This window comes from Colobus angolensis, unplaced genomic scaffold (genome assembly GCF_000951035.1).
Source record: "Colobus angolensis palliatus isolate OR3802 unplaced genomic scaffold, Cang.pa_1.0 Scaffold232, whole genome shotgun sequence".
Lineage (NCBI taxonomy): Eukaryota > Metazoa > Chordata > Mammalia > Primates > Cercopithecidae > Colobus > Colobus angolensis.
Window position 1 is genome coordinate 4,844,426 of NW_012115511.1, and position 21,615 is coordinate 4,866,040.

The following is a 21,615-nucleotide window of genomic DNA, read 5'->3' on the forward strand; positions in this document are numbered from 1 at the left end:
TACCAAAACACATGCTAGGTTCACAACTCAATTAAAGAACCATTCTTCAACTTTCTCTTATTTCCCAGTTTCTAAGTGAACGTGACAACTGAGCCAAAATGTAAGGAATCAGCAAGATTTGGGCTGGTCAGACAGGAGAAAGACATTTAAGGCAGATGGTGCAGTTTAAACAGAGGCATGAAGTGTGTTGGAATATAAGCAGTTGAGGGTGGTTGGAGCAGAGGGTAGAGGAGTGGCTACAGATAGCATTGACAGCTTAGCTGGAGCACCATTCTTGGAGGCCAGTGTCCTTGATTTTACCTACACCAGAGCACAACTCAGCAAACAATGGGTAAACACTTTTAAGTTTTATGGATCATAAATTTATATGTTTCTACCTGATTTAAAAATGACTTCTCCATAATAAATACATCATTTTGCATAGCAGTTAAAAACATAGGCATTTTCAGCAGACAGCTGAATTCTACACTGTAGCTTCTCCATTGGTGTGCCCTACTGAACCTGGGTACATTGATTAACCTACCTGAGGCTCAGTTGCCTCTTCTGAATAATGGTGGTAATAGTGATCATCAGCCTTGTATAATGAGGATCATTGGCTATAAAGATGCATGTAAACTCTTGGCAAAATACCAGAGTCAAAAGTAAAACTCCAGAAATGGTGCTTTGTGAAACTGTTGTTATCATCATTGTTCAGAAATGAAAGTTTAGTCATGTGCCCCATGAAGTTTGACCACCTATACCCCTTAGTCGTTCTCTGGCATTCTAAATAGTTCTTCTTATCTGTCCTAAAAGGTGCTTAAGACAAAGTCAGTAAGAGACATGACAATTCCTTGATTGATGTGGACTGAATGGAGAGCCATAGTTATGCCTCTCAGTGCCTGTCTCAACTCAAACAGGGCTAAGCTCACACAGTTCAAAGGCAGCTCAACTGAAAGCCCGTCTTACCATAGTAACCACACCAGATACCACCATGGAGCAGGAAGGAAAGAGAATGTCCCTGGTGACTCCTCTTCTGGAGATTCTCTGGGAAATCAGTATTTTTGGCCACTATCAAGGCTTGGGGGCAGCTTGGATTGAAAACTGTGGCACTGCATTAGTAGGCAACTTTCCTCCATGAAAAAATTATTTTTCTTTCCTTTATTGAATTACTGACTTCATTATTGTGAGATTTATTTGGGAGAGGAAATTTCTGCCTTCCTTGAATTAAAACCTGTGGTTAGGCAGTGGTTCTTTTGTATGTATGATGTTTGGTAGGGTTTTGAAGAAAGGAAGGGATGAAGGAAAAGAAAATGATGAGGATATAACCACCAGGTGGCTTATTTCTTCTTAAATATTTTCTAGTTTAGTTTCAGATAAAAGCATTTGATCACTGGGTCTTTAAAACAATATTGTACTGTGAGAACTTTGAGAGAGTATTGTCTTAGAAATGAGGAATGGCACGATCCAGAATCATTTTTCCCTTTTCCCACAAAAATTAAAACATGAGCACAGGGCTTAAATGAACAGTAAACACTGGTATTGTTTTGCACTATTTCCCCAAAATCTAATCAGAAAAGCTACTTCTCTTATCAATCACGTAATCTTAATGAATTCTATTGACCTAGTTTATGATATGGAATATCAGTTGGGGTGTTCTAGCTGCTTTTTTATTGCTGACGGGTTGAGTGTTCCCCTTAAATAACACATTTCTATTGGGTGATACTGACTATTCTAGATAATGCTGTTTTAAATAAATGAATTACAACAATCAGTTCTCTCTCTCTCTCTCTCTCTCTCTCCCCTATCTCCTCCATTTTCCTCTCTGTCTGTCTCTTCTTCTTCTTTCCTTCTGCCCTCTTTTTTGAGTTCTTTTGTTTATCTACCATTCATTCATTTAATCTACATTTACTAGCACTTAAAGAAGCTAGGAAGACAGAGCAGGGAAGACTTGGAAAGAATCATAATTCAGAAAGATACAGCAGCCCCTCATCAATTATAAAGGTCAGATTTCTCGAAACACTCAAGGGAAAAATATTAAGTTCTTAAAGGCATAAATCACATGGGTGTTTTTAACTAACATGCAGACCTTTTAAACTGCCTATTTTTATTACTTACAATAACCAAAATAGAATGTCCTCTGCTTTTCCTATTTTCAAACTTCAAGTTCATGACTACCTCTGACTGGGTTCACTAAGTTTCCAGAGACACAGAGTGGCTTGAATGTTGGTGTGAAGGATGAGAAAAAAATTATTTTAATAACTAGTTAACTTGGTTTTGCTTATTAGGCAAATACATTGATATACATCTCTGCCTAAGTTTTAGGGTATAGCATGACGTTGATGACAAGTGGAGAATTTACCTGTTCATCACTGAAACTCCAGAAGAAGTGAGATGCTCAGCTCAGAGTGTGTGTGTTTGCCAGGTGCTCCTTCTCACATGGCCTGGAGGGAGATGTGGGATGACTTAGAAATATGCTTCTGCCAAGGAGACAGTGAATGCCCAGACTAGTTGGAGTATATTTCCTAAAAAAAATACCTGCAGAGTTGGGTTAAAGGAAAGGTATGTGTTTACATCCATTTTGGTGTATTACTACCCTAGTAACAATAAATGATTTTAAGTTTATGTTCTGTTAAAAAAAAATCATACTGGGAGTCAGCTCTCATGGAAACAACTGACTTAATTAGCAAAATACCTTAATAAACCACTTGAGATTAGCAGCTGAGTCACTGAGAGCATCAGTTAGAAAAGAACAGGACATTAAAGAAAGAGCTCAATGCTCTCGATTAGAAAAACACAGGAATATGGGAACAAGAGAGAGGAGAAAAGAAATAAGGGATTTTTTAAAGAGATGGCCAAGTCACATGCCTACAATTTCCGTGAGAATCTTCGGAAATTTTTATGTCCAATCATAGGGTGCATTCTGTGCTTCCTGTAAGCTCCTTCTATCTGCCTAAAATTGCAGTAAAGACCTTGAGTAATTTGTTTCTTTGTAAAAATAATAGAAAGGGGTTGGATCTATGTCCAATCAGTGTCAAGATGTGAATAGTAAAAAATAACAGCAAGCATGGGGCATGGAATGATTCACCAATATGTGGAAGCCATGGCTGGAGCTTATTATGAGGATGTAAACCTCCACAAGAATTCACAGTGCATGGGTAATGGGGGCAAAATTCTGGGCAGTAAGGAAAAAAAATCCAGAAGTAGAGATACATTTATTAGAATTACCCAACAAAGAAACTCACTGTTGGGGAGTGATTACTGTATATTCCTAGTGGAGCTTTGCACAAAACCTTTTGAAGTCCCCAAGGATAGAATGACTAACTGAGTTGAACAGAAAGGAATTTGCCCTATGTATGAGAATTTGGTTGAATGACCACTTGCTCAGTGTAGTCCGTTAATGATGACTAGAGCAGATAGTTCTTGCTAGACAAAGTTTCCTTCAAATTCCTCAATATAACATTCCTGCTAGGGGGATAAGTACAACCTGCTTATGAGAGCCATTGTTGGAGTGCCCAAAGGCTGTTCTCTAATTGGATTCTCCTCTCCATGTCCTCTCTAAAATCTCCCCTGTCCTACAGGGCTTCCGTGTTAGAGCATCTGAGTACCAGCTAGGTAGACAAGTATGAGGAGCTTGCTTTCAGTTAGGGTCATAAAGCATTCAAGGACCTGAAATAAGTCCAGGAAGACCACCCTTTGGTGTCCCAGGAGGCAAATCCTTAATTAGTACTGAGTTAGAGCCAGTAAAAAATAAGTTCCCACATCCAGGAGCATAAGCTGAGCCAAATCAGAAAGAGAAACCTAGACTAGAAGGAAAAAGGAATTGTAATAAGATGGAAGAAATTTAGGGGATAGGGCAGAGGAGACTGTCTCAGTTGAACTGATGGGTCCCTGGCTTATATATATTTGCTGTCAGCCATTTGGTCTGGGTTTCTGGCTGTGTTGGTTCAACTTAAACGTACAGATTCAATACAAGTTGTGCAAAGGAAAAGCACAGAGAACTCAATGGTAGCTGAGTCCTCATGAGAGTGACAGAACCCAGAATGACACAAAAGTTCTGGTTAATTCCCCAAATCAATGACTAAGGCTTTGGAATTACCCAACAAAGAAACTCACTGTTGGGGAGTGATTACTGTCTATTCCTAATGGAGCTTTGTGGTATAGTTGAAAGAACATCAAATTAAAAGGAAAGCAAGAATGATTGATTCCAAACTTGTTGAAAAAATTACTAGTTTTTTGTTTGTTTGTTTGTCTTTGGTTCAGGAGACCTGCTTCATGGATCTGAGCCTATACAAATTAAAATAAAAAAAAAAATCTACTTTGCCAGGCTGTCTGTAAGGATTAAATAAAGTATGCCTGTGAAAGTAAATCATGTAGGGTTTAGCAAACATTCATTTGCATCTTTTTCTCCCTGCCTCTTTTCTCCTTCCTTCCTTCCTTCCTTTCTTTCTTCCTTTTTTCTCTCTTTCTCTGTCTCTCTCTATCCTTCCTCTTTATCTTCCACAGTAGATACCTGAGACACGTTTCTACCTGAGAATCAGACGCACCAAGACTTTTACTGCAGTCTGATTTTCAGACATTGCCCCAGTGACCTTCAAGTGCATTAATCTGTTGGTTTCCTTTCATGCCATCTCAGCTTGGGGGATGCTCTATGCCCACATGGATGTCAAAGAGGGTGATTGGAGCCTTGAGTCCGGGTGCCTTGGGAAAGATAAGTGGAAACCTCAGCAAACTCAAAGCACGTGTTTTGTATATCAGGAGAGCACACAAGGGCAGACTACCTGTCAACAGTTTCCAGTGATGAGCAGGGAGGCCTTGCTGCCAGCACTCCACCAGTCACTGCTCACACCTCCTCAGAGATGATTTATTCCCTTCTGCCCTGTAGCAAATTTGTTTTAATAGCTAAAATGATACCAGTTTGGGAATATCCTCTCAAAAGCAGTTACCCATAGAGTTACAAAACCGGGCTTAAGCAGACCATATACATATTCATAAATATTCCTGTGACCAAAATTGACCAAAATTGTGCATTGTTTATTTTGTAAGCAGATGAAAAAATGCAACTACAACCCAGGAAAAAGGTTTTGAAGGCATCTACAAGAGGATGGTAGCTGAAACCATGCAACAGGATGAGATCACTCAGGGAGAGAGTGGAAAGCAATATTTAAGGAGCAGAGAAAAAGGAGATTGAAAAAGCAAAGCCAGAGTAATGGGAGTATACCCAGAACAAAGTGGTATCTCTGAAGAATCAAGGCTAAAAATGTCAAGATGGCAGAGGGCTAGCAGGCTAAGAGTATAGATTGACATGCAGGTTGAGGAAGATGGAAAACCCTTTCAATGTGTCCCATTTCTCTTAGGATAAGTTCTCGCATTTCTCAAAATGCCCAAATGCCCTTCAACCTCATCTCCCACATCCAAGTCTCTGTTCCCATATCACTGGCTTTCTTATGGTTTCCCCAATGTGCCATGTTTCCTCCTATCACAGAGCCTTTGTATATGTTGTTCCTCTGCCTGAAATACTCATCCCTTTAGATGCACTTTAATTCATTTTTCCATACTCAGATGAAGCATCATTTCCTCAGTAAAGCCTTCCCTGGCCAATCCAGGTCAAGAAAAATCCTTTAATTTTATGGAATCATGCTTCTTTCTATCTTAGCGCTATTCCCAATTTATAATTATGCATGCGTATGTGTTTTTTGGTACAAATGTCTCAGCCACTGGATTGTAAACTTCATTAGAATGATACTTGAGAAATTGTTAGCACAACAAGATTTTAACCAAACAGCAATGGTTACCAACTGGTGTAAAGTTAGATGTAGAAAGATACTTCCTGTACTTTTTTCCTATTAGTACGTGCCTAAACAGCCCCATCATATTTGCCTTGGTGTTTCTCCATGATTTGGCACTCAAGACATACCATGGCCCATCTCAAGCCTACAAGCTTGCTGGTTAGGTTGGTATAGGATAGGCCATAAAGTAGATTTTACAGTCACTAGTTCTTAGTCTTTGGAAGGGTCACAAGCCCCTTTAAGAATCTGATGAAAACTGGATTCTTTTATGAGTTGAATTGTTTCCCCTCAAAGGAAACATTGGAGTTCAAACCCCAGTGCCTATGAATGTGACCTTATTTGGAAACAGAATCTCTGTAGATCATTAAGTTAAATGTGGTCGTTTGGTTGGGACCTAATCCAAAATAACTGATGTCCTTATATAAGGGGGAAATTTGGACACAGAGACCAAATTTGGATGCAAGGAGACAACCATCTATAAGCCAAGGATGTCTGGCACTACCAGAAGCTAGGAGAGAAGCCTGGAATAGATTCTTCCTCACAGCTCTCAGAAGGAACCAGCCCTGCCCACACCTTGATTTCAGACTTCTAGCCCTCAGAACTGTGTGGCAATATGTTTCTGTTGTTTAAGCCACTCAGTTTGTGGTACGTTGTTAAAGCAGACCCAGGAAGCTAACAGAGACACTTTCTCTAGAAATAAAATTCCTTGAAGACATACCTGACTTTGCATGCAATTTCCAGGTGTTTACAGATCCACTGATGACCAGGTTAACCATTTTATAGTATCAAAGATGCTATAAAATTCCTAAACCAAAATCCTCCAGGATAAAGGCAAAGGAAAGAAGAAAACTGGCATCAACAACTATTTGTTACATGTTTGGCCCTTGCCTAGGCACCTGGCATATATTACTTCACAAATTCTCAAAACCATTCTATGAAGTAAAGGGAAATAGAGACCCAGAGAGATTGAACATCATGAAGAAATTAACACATCTAGAGAGTTACTGTGCTGGAAACAGGGCCTGTGTTTTCTTTTCCCCTGAAACTAGTGCTTTTTTCATTCTTGCCCTGCCTCTGAGCATGAGTGACCTGTGAGAGCCAAAGCACAAGATATGTGGCTTCCTGGATTGTGAGGTTACAGTGAGACCAGGGTTATGTGTGTGTCAGTGGCTTCAAGGGAAATCGGAGAAGAGTTTTTTTAAAGTTAAGAATGAAAAAAAGACCCTTCCTTTTGACTGCTCTGCATTATTTTTTGGCATTATTATAACTTCTTTGGAACACTCTAAGGATTTTGGCATATAAGAATTTTTGTTCTTGCTAGGCAAGTATGGAGACAACAAAGTCTTAAGTCAAACTGATGATGCCAATTATCAGCAAGAACTTTAAATTAGGATTTTCAGAGACAGAGGTAGGATAGTGGGGGAAATGAGACAGCAAAGCAAAAGAAATTCAAGTTTTTATTCATCCAAAGATATTTATTGATCACCCATTTGGAGGCAGGCTCCATGCTCTGTAGACAAAGTCTGGCCACACAGAGCCTTGTGTCTAGTGGGGAGACCAACAGCTCCATCAGTCAATACAATAAAGTAAAATGTATCATAAGCAAAGAACAACGTACTACATAGCAGATGATATGAGTAACTACCCATTTCTTGTTGGGGAGAACACTGGATCTAAGTTTACCCTGAAGTCTGAATAGTGGTTGTCCTGGACAGGCAGATAGGAAAGAGGTGGTTCCAGGCAGAGAAAACATATGCAAAAGTCCTGAAGTGAGAGAATGTAATACACTTGAAGACATGAACACAACTCATCATAGACTAAATGCAGAATGAGAATGGAGCAAAAAAAATGATAGTAATTACAGTAGAGAGGTACGCAGGGGCTGGATTCTGCAGGGTCTTGCCTGCATCTGTGATGGAGATTGTATTTCCTTCAGAGAGCAGGGGGATGCCATTAGAGATTTGCACCATCCTGGAGAGAAGGCTACTGGCTATGGGAATCAGGCAAGTCATTGAATCTCTCTGAGTCTCAGTTGTCTCATAATACAAGATAATAAGGGCCATTGTGAAGAATAAAGGGGTCATTTCACACAGTACTCTCAGAACAGTGCCCCAGTAAACACGAGCCCTCATATTAGAACAGTGACACAGGCAAACCCTGCTGGAGCCCTGCCTTCACCAGACGCAGTGGTCATGCCTTTCATTTCACCTCCTCTCCTTAGTGTGGCAGCAATGCCCTGTGCATAGTGTCTCTGGATCATTTAGAAGTTTCAACAGGTTGGTCCTATTCCACATGGGTTTTCTTGCCACCATCTTCAGGCAAAGTCTGCAAGCCTCTAAGTCTACTAGGCTATAGGCAATGCATTGGGGCAGGGCAGCGGGCAGAGCCCAGGGCACTGGGCATTCAAAGGTGAGTTGTTGGACAGTGGCCGGCCTTGAAGCCCTACATTCCATCTGAGCTTAGACTCACCAAGGCTAATCTCCTTTGTGTGTTGTCAGGGGCTGGCAGAGACTCACTCTGGAAGCATGCACGCATCTGCATCTTGATGCCCCATAGTTTTGTTTGTTTGTTTGTTTGTTTTGTTTTGCAGCTTTTTAAAAGCTTGAAAAGTTTTTGAGTTTGGTTCACTGAGGCCTGGGGATGGTACTATTTAAAATATCACCCTGTCTCTCTGCTATAGACAAATCCTGGAAATTCAGTTCAATTAAGAGCTTTCTTCTTGTCTCTTTTAGGTGCAATTTTGATTCAGTCAAAATGTGTATGTGTGTGAGTGACAACTCTTCCAAACACAGCATGCCCCAGGACACAAGGAATGTTTTCACGGTCAGCCACAATGCCTTTAAGGATAGGATAGAACACGTAGATGTATGGGACCAGAGAATGCACACCCTCTTTGCTCTGAAGATGTCTTCTCATAAGGACAGAAACTCACATGTGCTGAGTACACATGCTCAGGGGACTGTTGCAGTTGTTTGTGCACACATATTATCATTTTACTTTGTGAAGTCTGTGATGTAATTATTAGGATCCTTGATTACACATAGATGAAAAATTGGGTTCAAAAACATCTATAGATTGGACCAGAATTTCACAGGAGTCCTTTGATGTGAAGCCTGTGGCTTCCCAGTATTGCATTGCAGCTCAGCAGCGTGGCTTTAAGCCCACAGTTTGGCACAGTGGTTAGAGACTGACCAGCGTAAATCCCAGCTGTGTTACTTCCTGGCTGACATTGGACATGCTACTTAATCTCTCTGTACTTCAGATTTCTCAACTATAAAATGAAAAATAAAATAGGACTGTTATAAAGTAAAATAATTAATACTTGTCAAATACTTAGGACAGTGCCTTGTGATTAGTAAGTGCTATAAGCAGATTAGCCATTATTATTACTATAACTGGAAAGGGCACCAAAGCCCCAACTTCATCAGGGGAAAATAGGATATTGCCCAATGGCTGGGATAAAAGTAAATACATATATAACCACATAAGTACATAAAAAAGAAGGAGACAAAGAACATTCGATACCCAACCTCAACAGCTTTTTCCAAGAAACCTTCCCTAAAAAATAAAAAAAAGAAAACCTCGAGGTCGATACATGAGAAATGTTGGCTTTTAAAAATTGTTTCCCAGGCAGAGCTAATTCCTTTATTTGGATCTCTCACACTCTCCTTCTCTTTCCCCGCAACTTCATTAAGAACCGGAATGAACTGAATAATACCATCCTCATCCCATGATTATCATTATTATCGGCATCCTCAAACAAAGTCCATACAGGGACTCTTAGAGGAGCTTTACCCTCATTAAAATTTTCAACCTCAAAGTTTATCCTCAGCTACAACTGGGATAATGGAAAGATAGGGATTTAATGACATTCCTTAACTGGGCTAAGCACCAAATCCTAAATTGTAGCTGTAGCTACAGCCCCAAAACTTTCTATGGATTCTCTCTTTTCAGGGTATGTTTGATTTATGAATTCAGTTCAGAAGCATATGTCTACTGATCTTTTACCTGTGCAAATAACTATGGGGAATTAAAAAAATGTTTAAGATGGAAACTTGCCCTTTAGGAAAAGAAAGTCTAACTGGAAAACTAAAGGCTGGTCTCACATTGAAAAGCAGTAAGTGACTGTCAGAGTGTGGCTAGGATATTGGGATGGCACCAAAATCTCTGTCGCACACTAGCTGATATGTGCTTGAAATAATTCTATCATAGTTTCATGTTTTTAATTCAAACTTTTGGCCCCCTCAAAAACCAAGTGGCTACTTGTCCTGCTCACCTTAGAAATACTTTCCTCTGGGCCAGTGGTTCTCCACCAGCATCAGCATCACCTGGGAGCTGGTTAGAAAGGTGAATTATCAGGCCTTTCCCCACGTCTACTGAATCTGAAACTCTGGGAGCGGGGAACCAACAAACTCTTCTATCAACTCTTTCAGGTGATTTCAAGTCATGGCACAGTTTGAGATCCACTACTCTAGGAATTGTACTCTAATCCACTATTCAAAATTGGACTAAAGGTTGTGAGGGACACAACGTATTTTTTCCCAAGCATGTGCATTTTGAAGGAGTGAGAATCCAAAGATTTGGTGGCTGGTAAAGAGGAGACCCCTGATGTGGTTTGACTGTGTGTTCCCACCCTAATCTCATCTCAATCTGTATTCCCCATGTGCCAAGGGGGACACTTAGTGGGAGGTGATTGGATCATGGGAGTGGTTTCCCCCATGTCATTCTCATGATAGAGTGAGTTCTCATGAGAGCTGATGGTTTTAAAAGAGGCACTTCCCCCTTTGCTCGCTCACACTTTCTCTCCTGCCACCTTGTGAAGAAGGTGACTGCTTCCCCTTCTGCCATGATTATGTGTTTCCTGAGGCCTCCCCAGTCATGCCGAACTGGGAGTCAACTAAACCTCTTTCTTTATAAATTATCCAGTCTCTGGTAGTATCTTTATAGCAGTGTGAGAACAGACTAGTACAACCCCCCAAGTTTCAATAGCCCATCAGGTCTAATTCATATCCTTGGATGGAAGATTAAAAATGGTTGGATAAAAGATTGCCCCAACTCTCAAAGATAATCTGAGGAAGGGCCAGTATTTTCTTTAAAAGTAATGTGAAGATTACTCCAAGAAATGATCAAATGATTCGTTAAAATTTACATGCTCTAGAGTACACATCTGGACTGCAAGAATTTAGCTGGAATTATGTTTAAAGTTGGCAATACTTAAATGCCCATCTCAATAACTGGGGCGGGTAGGAGTGGGCAGATGATGGCATAAGAAATTTTATAAGGCTTTCAATTTGTATCATTAAAATGCTTTCCAGAAATGTGCCGAAGAATAGGCCAGGCACATAAGAGTGATATAATGGACTTTGGGGACTTAGCAGAGGAGAAGGTTGGGAGTGGGGTGAAGGATAAAAGCCTACATATTGAGTATGGGTGGACACTACTTAGGTAACAGGTGCACTAAAATTTCTGCAATCACCGCTAAAGAACTTATCCATGTAACCAAAATCCACATGTGCTCCCCAAACGATTGCAGTTTCTTAAAAAAATAAAGAAAGAATAGGCTAGCCATGGCATGTGAGAGTATGTATCATCAACCCTCTCATTTCTTTGGGGATTATATTAATTATTATTAATATTTTAATATTTATAAATCTCAGAAGTGAGAATGGCATTATTTAGTGTTTAACCTGCATTTCTTTGATTACTACTGAAGTTGGACGTTTAAAAATACTTATTAGCTTTTTGTCTTCTTTTATAAATGTCTCTTTGTATCTTTTACCTATTTTTAATAAGCTATATTTTAATCGCTTAGTAAAATGTCATGTTATGTAGGAAATATACTAAGATTTTTCTCCAGTTGTAATTTGTACTTTACTGTTATTTATTATTACTATTATTATTATATTAGAGATGGAGTCTTACTCTGTTGCCCAAGCTGGACTGCAGTGGTGCAATCTCGGCTCACTGCAACCTTGCCTCCCGGGTTCAGGCAATTCTCTTGCCTCAGCCTCCTGAGTAGCTGGGATTACAGGCACTCTCCACTATGCCCAGCTAATTTTTGTATTTTTAGTAGAGACAAGGTTTCACCATACTAGCCAGGCTGGTCTCAAACTCCTGACCTCAAGTGATCCCCCCGTCTCAACCTCCCAAAGTGCTGGGATTATAGGTGTGAGCCACCTTAACTTACATTGTGTGCCCAAATGTAAGTTGTAATATTATTATTATTATTATTATTTGAGAATGAGTCTGGCTGTGTCACCCAGGCTGGAGTGTAGTGGTGTGATCTCGGCTCACCGCCATCTCCCAGGTTAAAGTGATTCTCCTGCCTCAGCCTCCCGAGTAGCTGGGATTGCAAGCATATGCTACCATACCTGGCTAATTTTTGTGTTTTTAGTAGAGACAGGGTTTCACCATGTTGGCCAGGCTGGTCTCGAACTCCTGACCTCAGGTGATCTGCCTGCCTTGGTCTCCCAGCATTTACTCATGACCAAAATGCTGGGATTACAGGCATGAGCCACCATGCCTGGCCCGTAAATTGTATTTTAATCTATTTTATTTTTATAGGTACATATACATATATAGAGCTTTATAGTTTCAGGTTTTTTTTCCTACGTGGTTTTATTCAATGCTTTTTATTTTCTTTAAATTTTTTCAAACCAAGATCAAGATATGTTTGCCTATTTTTTAGTTTTGCAGCCTTAATAAAATTATTGAGTGGTTTTACGTTGTTTTTACATCTATCTCTTTAATGCATTACAACTGATTTCAGTGCATGGTCTGAGTAAGTGTCCAGCTAGACTTTGTTTCTGAATGAAATAGATAATTTTAATTTTCCAAATACATGTTGGTAAGAAAATCCATCCCTTATCTTGCCTAAGGATGCTTTGCTATGAAATGTTCAATTCGTGTTTCTTTTTTAAGGCTGTTGTGCTCAGTGGCTTGACTGTGAACTCTAGAGGCCATGCAGCTTTTTATGAACACTTTGTTTTGTACCCAGCATTTCACAGGGCGCATCCACAGCTCTGCTTCCTTTTATTCTTCTAGTCTCAGCTGTTGCTTTTTCTAGTGAACTTTGAAATTATCTTGTCAAATTGCAAAGGAAATCTTTCTGGGGTTGGAATTAGATATTTTAACCCTATATTAAGCTGAAAAAAATCATATTTTTCATATATATCATATATTCATTATATATAAATCATACAAAATATTCAGTAGATAGATTTAAAAATTGCTTTAAAAATCATTACATATTGCTGTGTATTTATAAAGTACATTTTTTTAAAATAGAGATTTCACAACTTTCTTGTAAGGATTGTTCCTGACTGCCTGTTTTCCTAATGCTTGTGTAAGTATAAATTTTTGTTTTGGTTTTGTTTCTAGTTATTTCTGGTATTTAGAAAACTATCGATTTTTAAAATATTTATCTTCGGGCCAGGTGTGGTGGTGCATGCCTGTAATCCCATCACTTTGGGAGGCTGAGGCGGGTAGATCACAAGGTCAAGAGGTTGAGACCATCCTGGTCAACGTGGTAAAACTCCGTCTCTCCTAAAAACACAAAAATTAGCTGAGTGTGGTGGCATGAGCCTGTAGTCCCAGCTACTCAGAAGGCTGAGGCAGGAGAATGATTTGAACCCAGGAGGTGGAGGTTGCAGTGAGCCAGGATCGTGCCACTGGACTCCAGCCTGGTGACAGAGCAAGACTCCGTCTCAAAAAAAAAAAAAAAAAAATTATCTTCAAACTTTTTTCTGTCTAAGCAGATGCTCAAGTGAATAACAAGATGCTAGTTTCCCCAGAGGATGGACAAACATATTCAGTTTCATGAGTAGAGTGGGCTAAGGATGGCAGATCCACTGTTTGAAAACTGTGCACACCCAGTGAGACTTCCTTCACAGTCCATGGCTTAAAGGAAGGATGAATATTATGTGAATAATGAATATTATGTGAATTTAATCATGACCAAAACTCAACTGGATTTCCTCAAACTCCTCCTTCCTCCCTCACCTTCCACAGCTAATCCATCAACAAGTCCCACTACTGCTTCCAAACATACCCTGACCCTGGTGCCTTTTCCCCACTCCCCTGCAGCCACCCCCCACGCAAGGCACCATGCTTTCTCTCCCAAGCTGCTGCACTCCTGCTCACCAGTCCTCTCACCTTCTCTCTCACACCCCTACCATCCATTTCCACACAGCAAACAGGAGGATCTTAGAAAATATAAACCAGATTTTGTGACTCATCACTGAAAACGTTTCGACAACTTCCCATTGGCCTTAGAATGAAGTTTAGACTCACTGCTGTGGCTACTCCAGCATGTGAGGTCTGGCCCTCCCTTGTCTCTTTTGCCTCATCTGGATCCACTCTCCTTGAAAGTCTCAGTCACCAAGCTCCATCTGCTTGGCCTGTACAGTTCCTCAAACAAGATGAACTCCTTGCAGCCTCAGCCTTTGCTTTAACTGTTCCCTCTACCTAGAATGTGACCTATTGGATCTTCTCCTCACCAGCTTCTTCCTGACATTGGAACCTCAGGTTAAAGGGCATCTCCTCAAAGAGGCTGTCCCCAACCATCCCCATCATAAGGAGCTATTTATTCACCCTATTCCCTCACCCTCTTTCCATTCTCTGGGTAGTTATTGTCACTCTCTGGCTTTTAAAATTCTCTGTGTGTCATCTGTCTCCTTCTCAGCAGAATGCAGGCTTCCTGAGGGCAGGACCTTGTCCTCGACTGTCTCCCCATTGCCTAGAAGAGTGTCTTGCATGTAGGAGGGCCTCAGTAATGCTCAATAAATGAATGGATTCCTGATCATTTTGAGCAAGCAATACTTCTTTAGCCTGAAAACTACAATCCTCAGATCTTCTTCTCTCTTTTGGGGATTTCATTAACTGTTCACCAGTGGCCCCATTGCCTCTCCTATTTCACTCTTGGATGCTGCTGGAATTTGTATTATCTGACATTGATTCAGGGAAAGAGGTGCTGTTGAAGAGTAATGGGATGAAAATTGAGGATAAAGGGGTGGCTTCAGCTGCCCCCAGTAGAACTCTCTCAGTAAAAAAGATGACTGTTGGCTTTCTGATTGATGGGCCAGACTTTTGGCAGAAGTGGAAACGGTGAGTGAAAACATTGTCCTACCTTACTCCTGCTTGCCCCGGCACCTTTCAAAGCCTGGAAATGGAATGGTCATGACCTTGCTGAGCCATGACACATGATGGCCAGTTAGTGAAAATTCTTGCACAAGTTGGCAAACTGCTGATGGGTACTTCTTGTTTCCAGTGCCAAAAAATAACTTAATATATTGTGAGTTTACACCCTTTTTGTGTGTAAATGGAAGTGTGACCATGAAGTTTGGGGAAAGTTAAGGTTTCACCACAGGCCTTGCTGGCAATCCAACGAAGGTGATATTGAAACAGTTTTATTTTCAGCTCATATCATTCAAAATCAGCTTTAGAGAAATGTGTTTTCATGTATTCCCCAGTCTTTTCTTCACCTAGTCAACATGACTTCTATAAGTAATGCACAAATAGCATGCATCCAGTAAATAAAATCATAGTTGAAAATTATTAAAGGCCTGCCGCGGTGGCTCAAGCCTGTAATCCCAGCACTTTGGGAGGCCGAGACGGGCGGATCACAAGGTCGGGAGATCGAGACCATCCTGGCTAACCTGGTGAAACCCCGTCTGTACTAAAAAATACAAAAAACTAGCCGGGCGAGGTGGCGGGTGCCTGTAGTCCCAGCTACTCGGGAGGCTGAGGCAGGAGAATGGCGGGAACCCAGGAGGCGGAGCTTGCAGTGAGCTGAGATCTGGCCACTGCACTCCAGCCTGGGCGACAGAGCGAGACTCCATCTCAAAAAAAAAAAAAAAGAAAATTATTATCAATTATCCTCTGAAGTCAAGGGCATTTAATATGGACTTCTGTCTTCTAATCTATGAGATGGGCATAATAACAGTAGTATCTAATTCTAGGATCATTGTTGAAGTTGAATAAAATGATCAGTATAAAACTCTGGAGAGAATGTGACACAAAACAAGTGCTCACTGATGTAGATTGAGGTCGATACTACTTTTATTTTCTCTATCTTAAACATGTTGTGTGCAAAATGCCAGGGTCATAAGAGATGTATTTATTAAGAGCAAGTTGCTGGGGTTTTTTTTATTTTTTATTTTTTTGCTTTTTTTTTAAATTAGAGAATGGTTTAGCTAATGGGTCCAGCAGAGCCCACCAAGGGCACTGTCTTTGTAGGCCTCCAGGACCCTGCTCTTATCCATAGCAGATTCGTATAGTCATACAGGTTTGATTTTGTTGGTCCATGGAGGATTGGTCAGGATCTCAGGGGAAAGAAGCCAGAGGTAGAAGACATCTAATATTTTGAGTGCTTATTGCTTGCAAAGCTGTGTGCTACACACGTTCTAAATGCTATTCATTTAACCCTAACAATCCCCATATACCACGTTTTTTGTTTGTTCTTTGTTTGTAAGAAGTGGAGGAAACTTAGATTCGTAGACTGTTCAAATGACTTGTCCAAGGTAACACAGTGGTAATAAGGGACTGAATCAGCATCTGAACTCAAGTAAGTATGGTTTCAAACCCTCATCCTTTCTACTACACTGCACAGCCTCACTTACAGACTGGCATGCACTAAGCAATTTAACTTAGGAGACTGGGAAATAAACCAGAAAAACAATGCATTGTTTTGCAATGATGTTTTAAACTTTTTCAGTGAGTGAAATACTTAAATCTGCCATTTTGGATATTCAGTTAAGATTTTAAAAATTACTTGAGAAGTAAAATTTCTAATCAGAAGAAAAGTTACCTAGTTTGGAGGGATCATTCTGAGCTTATTGGATTCTGCTTGACCAACAGGCCTGGCCAAATCTCTCTGTTTTGGGTGTTCCTCCCATGCAGGTTGGCTACTGCTCTGACCAGCCCAAGGTCTGGGGAAGGCAGCATTGGGCACCAAAGCACCAACTTCTTTCCTTGTCCTTGCTCCTTTTCCTCTGCCAGTGGGTCTACTCTGTGTGCCCTTTTGCTGACCTGGGAGCGGTAAGATCTACTTGTGTTGGGACTTGCAATAGAATGGACAGAACTAGTGATTTGGCCTGCTCTGGCCTGTGGCTACTTTGGCCTCCACTTCCTCCAGCTGGTCTAGCCTGATTGACTAGAGGTCCACAGAAGTGCTTGGGGCCAGAGCTCCAGCTAAGTAATAGTAATGACTTTCTTTGCTCTGTCTCCTGACCTTGCTCTGTTGTAGATTCCTGACAAAGAGAGTGAAGTGAAATATTCCTAAATCTTAGGCAAAATAACAACACATGACTTTAATCTCATGATTGTCCCCAACATTCTGCATATGACTGCCAGGTTCCATATTTTTCTCTCCTGAACACAGTTAGGTAAACACTGCCAAATCCTTGGTTTTAAGGTTCCCTAACTAAACTCCATGTAAACCAACTTCCTTCTGTGAAAACACTTCATTTTCAGATGAAATGACAACATTCCAGTGTTCTTTTACATCAACCCCAATTCTGATTAAACTTTGATGAGACTGTATTTCAATGGCAATCTTGCTTTCATTGGACTTCATGATTTCTCCAGTTTTATAGCCCCAAACTTGAACACCTTCTCTTTCTGTGGTGTATATCTCTAAATAGCTACTTTATCCATTTATTAGGTGTTGGTCCTATATTTTCAATCACAGAGCTTAATCTTATTTCCAAGTCTGGGGCACCTAAATTTAGTTTATTTATGCCTGACTTTGTTAAGTTTATTTGTTGATGACCACTCTTCTAGAGACACATGGATGCATCTAAATGGAAAATTTATTAACAAATTTATTTTTGAACAGAATTGTTGTACTGAATGATTACATATGGCAGGAGTCTGGGGAAAATTTTTACTTGTCTCTATTCCAGGAACATCTACTGCAAATTCCATAATAGACTCTCATTCCTGTATTATCTGAGCTATTTGAATTATCTCAATAAATCAGTTTCCTCCTCTTTCTTGATGGAAATACAGAGTTCTCATGACTGAACAAGGAAAGTAAGAGGTTTAGAAAGAATAAGATGGGCCTGATAGTTTTTCAAATCACTTGATAACCCATTATTATCCAAAGACTACCTACATAATCATATACTTTCCATACAAATTTAAACTTAAAAAGTCCTTTGAGGTTCAATACTTACACACTTGAATACAGAATAATACTGAACTTTAGTTGTTATGAGCACACAAAATAAAACTCATTTTAAATGTGTTGAACTGAAAAAGCAGAGAAATTATTCCCTGAACCAGCAGGCTTTCTTTTTAAGGCTGTTTTTCTTCCTCATTGAATGTCAACGTTTACTATGAGTTACATAGACATGGGAATAATTCTAAATTTCTGACAGGAGGGGCCAATGGTTCCTGGTTCAGGAAAGAAAGTTTAGTCTGGAAATTCTCTAATTTAGAGAAACTTAAAGGGGAGGCATCTGAACTGAAAATCTCTAAAGTGCCGCTCCATTATGGCTTGTGCTGCTCTCATGTTTATTCATCAATATACATCAACAACCATTTGGACTGAGAATTTATGGTGATGAACGTTTTCTCCTCCTCCCCTACATCCTTCATTTTTTCTTCTTCCATTCTTCTTCCTTCTTTTTCTTCTTGTCTTCTTCCTCTTCCTTTTCTCTTCTCCTTCCCCTTCTCCCCCTCCTCCTCCCCCTCCCCCTCCTACCCCTTGTCCTCCTCTTCCTCCTCTACATCCTCCTCCTGCTTCTCCTCCTGCTCCTTCTTCTTCTTCTTCTCCTTTTCTCCTTCTTCTCCTCCTCCTCCTTCTCTTTCTTCTTCTACCTCTTCTTCCTCCTCTTCCTCCTCCTCCTCCTCTTCTTCTTCCTCTTCTTCTTCTTCTTCTTCTTCTTTTTTCTCCTTCTCCTTCTCCTTCTTCTTCTTCTTCTTCTTCTTCTTCTTCTTCTTCTTCTTCTTCTTCTTCTTCTTCTTCTTCTTCTTCTTCTTCTTTTTTGTGTCCTCCTCCTTCCCTTCCTTCCGCTTCTTCTTCACCTCTTTTTGCTGCTTGGGATATAGTTAGTTTGAGCTAAATGGGATTATAGGATTACTATCATCATGGTATTTGTTGTATTAAGGATAGGACATATATGGATCTAAGTAATGTCTTCAGTCCCAAGATATTCAAAGTTTTAAAATCCATCTAAACATCCTTGCAGTGCTATTAGTTATCTTTTATGTGATAAGAGTTATGGTGATAGGAACATATGTTTACCTGGAGGAAATTATGAAAGGTGTTAAGTACAGGGAGGTTTAAGTTATAAGAAACATCATAAAAGCATGCACTTTGGCTGGGCTTGAGATGTTGTTTTGCCTACTCCCATTATTTTAATGCCCTCTTTAAGGTTATTAAAATGTCCTAAGATCATTCAAGACAGGACAGTCTACATCTTCACTTTATTATCCCCAAGCCCTCAGAGATGCCACAGCTACTGAGACAAGGTCACCTAACACTTTAGAATCAGAAAGTTCTTTAAAAGCAAAGCACTCTTCTAAAAAGAGACTAAATTGCAACTGCTTCCTGTATGTGCCCATCAACTAATGTGATCACAGAACTGTTTTAGAAACAACTTTTATCTCAGTTTTTTCCTCATCAAAGATTTTCAATTTAGTTTTTACACATTTTAATTTTTCTTAAAAAAGAATCCCCTATTTTATAATTGAATTTAATAGAAAACTAAGCTTTGCTAAGATGTACTTATATAAGAAGATAGGACAGATATACCACTCTCCCACAAGAAAGGTATCATTTCTGGGATCAGGAGTGAAACACAACCAACAGACCTTAAATTTCTCTAATAGGTATATCAATACCCACATGTCTATCCCAAAACCACACTTTTAATTAAACAAGTTTGTGTATTTGGATAACTGGGGGCTTTTCAATAGTTAAGTTGGTGCCTCCTGGTTGGGAAATTAAGACCAGTGATTTCCCAACAGCTATTCTCCCAGGCTGACTGAAAAACTAATCAACTAAGGCTGAGAGGTTAAGTAACATATTCTAGGCTTGAAAACCCATTTCTCACAATAACCAATAATGCCTTGACTTCTTTTTATTTTTACATAATTTTCTTTATTAAAACCATAGAGGTCAAGTAAAAATGGCAATAATACTAATCATGTTTAAGTAACAAGAGTACTATTTTGCCATCAGTTATCTTGGTGGAGGAAAAGAACACTTAGCTATGTACAGTTGTATGTTAAAATGAATACACAATATGCCATTGGGAATGATATAACTGCAACCACAGCACAACACACACATATACTCAGATTACTTAAATCCTGAGTGTGTTATATTCACTGCACATTATTTCTTTATTAAAAAATTATTATTATTATTATTATTATTATACTTTAAGTTATGGGGTACATGTGCAGAACAGAACGTGCAGGTTTGTTACATAGATATACACGTGCCATGGTGGTTTGCTGCACCCATCAACCTGTCATCTACTTTAGGTATTTCTCCTAATGCTATCCCTCCCCCAGCCCCCCACCCCCTGACAGGCCCTGGTGTGTGATGTTCCCCTCCCTGTGTCCATGTGTTCTCATTGTTCAACTCCCACTTTATGAGTGAGGATGTGCAGTGTTTGGTTTTCTGTTCTTGTGTTAGTTTGCTGAGAATGATGGTTTCCAGCTTCATCCACGTCCCCACAAAGGACATGAACTCATTCTTTTTATGGCTGCGTAGTATTCCATGGTGTATATATACCACATTTTCTTTATCTAATCTAACATTGATGGGCATTTGGGTTGGTTCCAAGTCTTTGATGTTATTTCTAAATTATAGGATAGTTAAAAATTAGCCCACTCCTTGAATGCTGGTACTACATTACATTTTCCAACTTTAATTATGAAATAAATATTGAAAATATGTGTTCATTTTTGCTCTAATGAAGACAATATAAATTTTAAAATTAGGATACCATAAAGGTAAGCACCGCTATCCCTGAATAAACTATACAACAAATTATAGGCCCAGTATTTTTTCTACACATGTAGTTGAGCTAATAATTCTGTTTTAAAACAAATAAAAATATGTTCTAATCCTTTATTATCCTAGCATAATTCCTAAAAGAGATGATTGTTGATATCAGAATATCCATAAAGTTAAATTTGTCTCTTTAAGAGGTGTTCACCTACAAAGCCTTTAAATATCACCAATTATTCACAAGTCTTTGGCTGAGGAGGTTCATTCTGTCATTCAATAGGAATTATTTTGACTCAACAAGAATGAAAAGGATGACATTTCTGCATTTGAGGTGCTTTCTGTGGATGGAGAAAGACAAGACCCACATCAGTGGAAAAATGTGAAAACACCCTATGTGCTGCAAGTGGATATATATGCAAAGTGATTTGAAATAACACAGGGAACATTGAGAAAATGAAGATGTTTGTTTGTTTGTTTGTTTGTTTAAGGGTCTCACTCTGTTGCCCAGGCTGCAGTGCAGTGGTGCAATCTTGGCTCACTGCAATCTCCACCTCCTGGGGTCAAGCGATTCTCCCAGATCAGCCTCCTGAGTAGCTGGGACTACAGAGAAAGTGTATTTGGTAAAGGAAACCCAGCAAGAGGTGAGTGTTTTGTTTTCAAATGATGTCAGATTTAACTTGGTGGGAAATCATGAGTAGTTAATTGAAAAATTTCCCAAAGACGTAAAATTATTGGTCTTCATTAAATATTCAAAGAATTTTAAAATGCGTCCCAATTTTAGGACTCTCAATTAGCAAAGCTTATGGTAAGAAACTCATCCTGATGACAGAGCAATTGGGGACAGAAAGGTCGGGCCTCCTTGACTCCACATGGTCCCTGAGA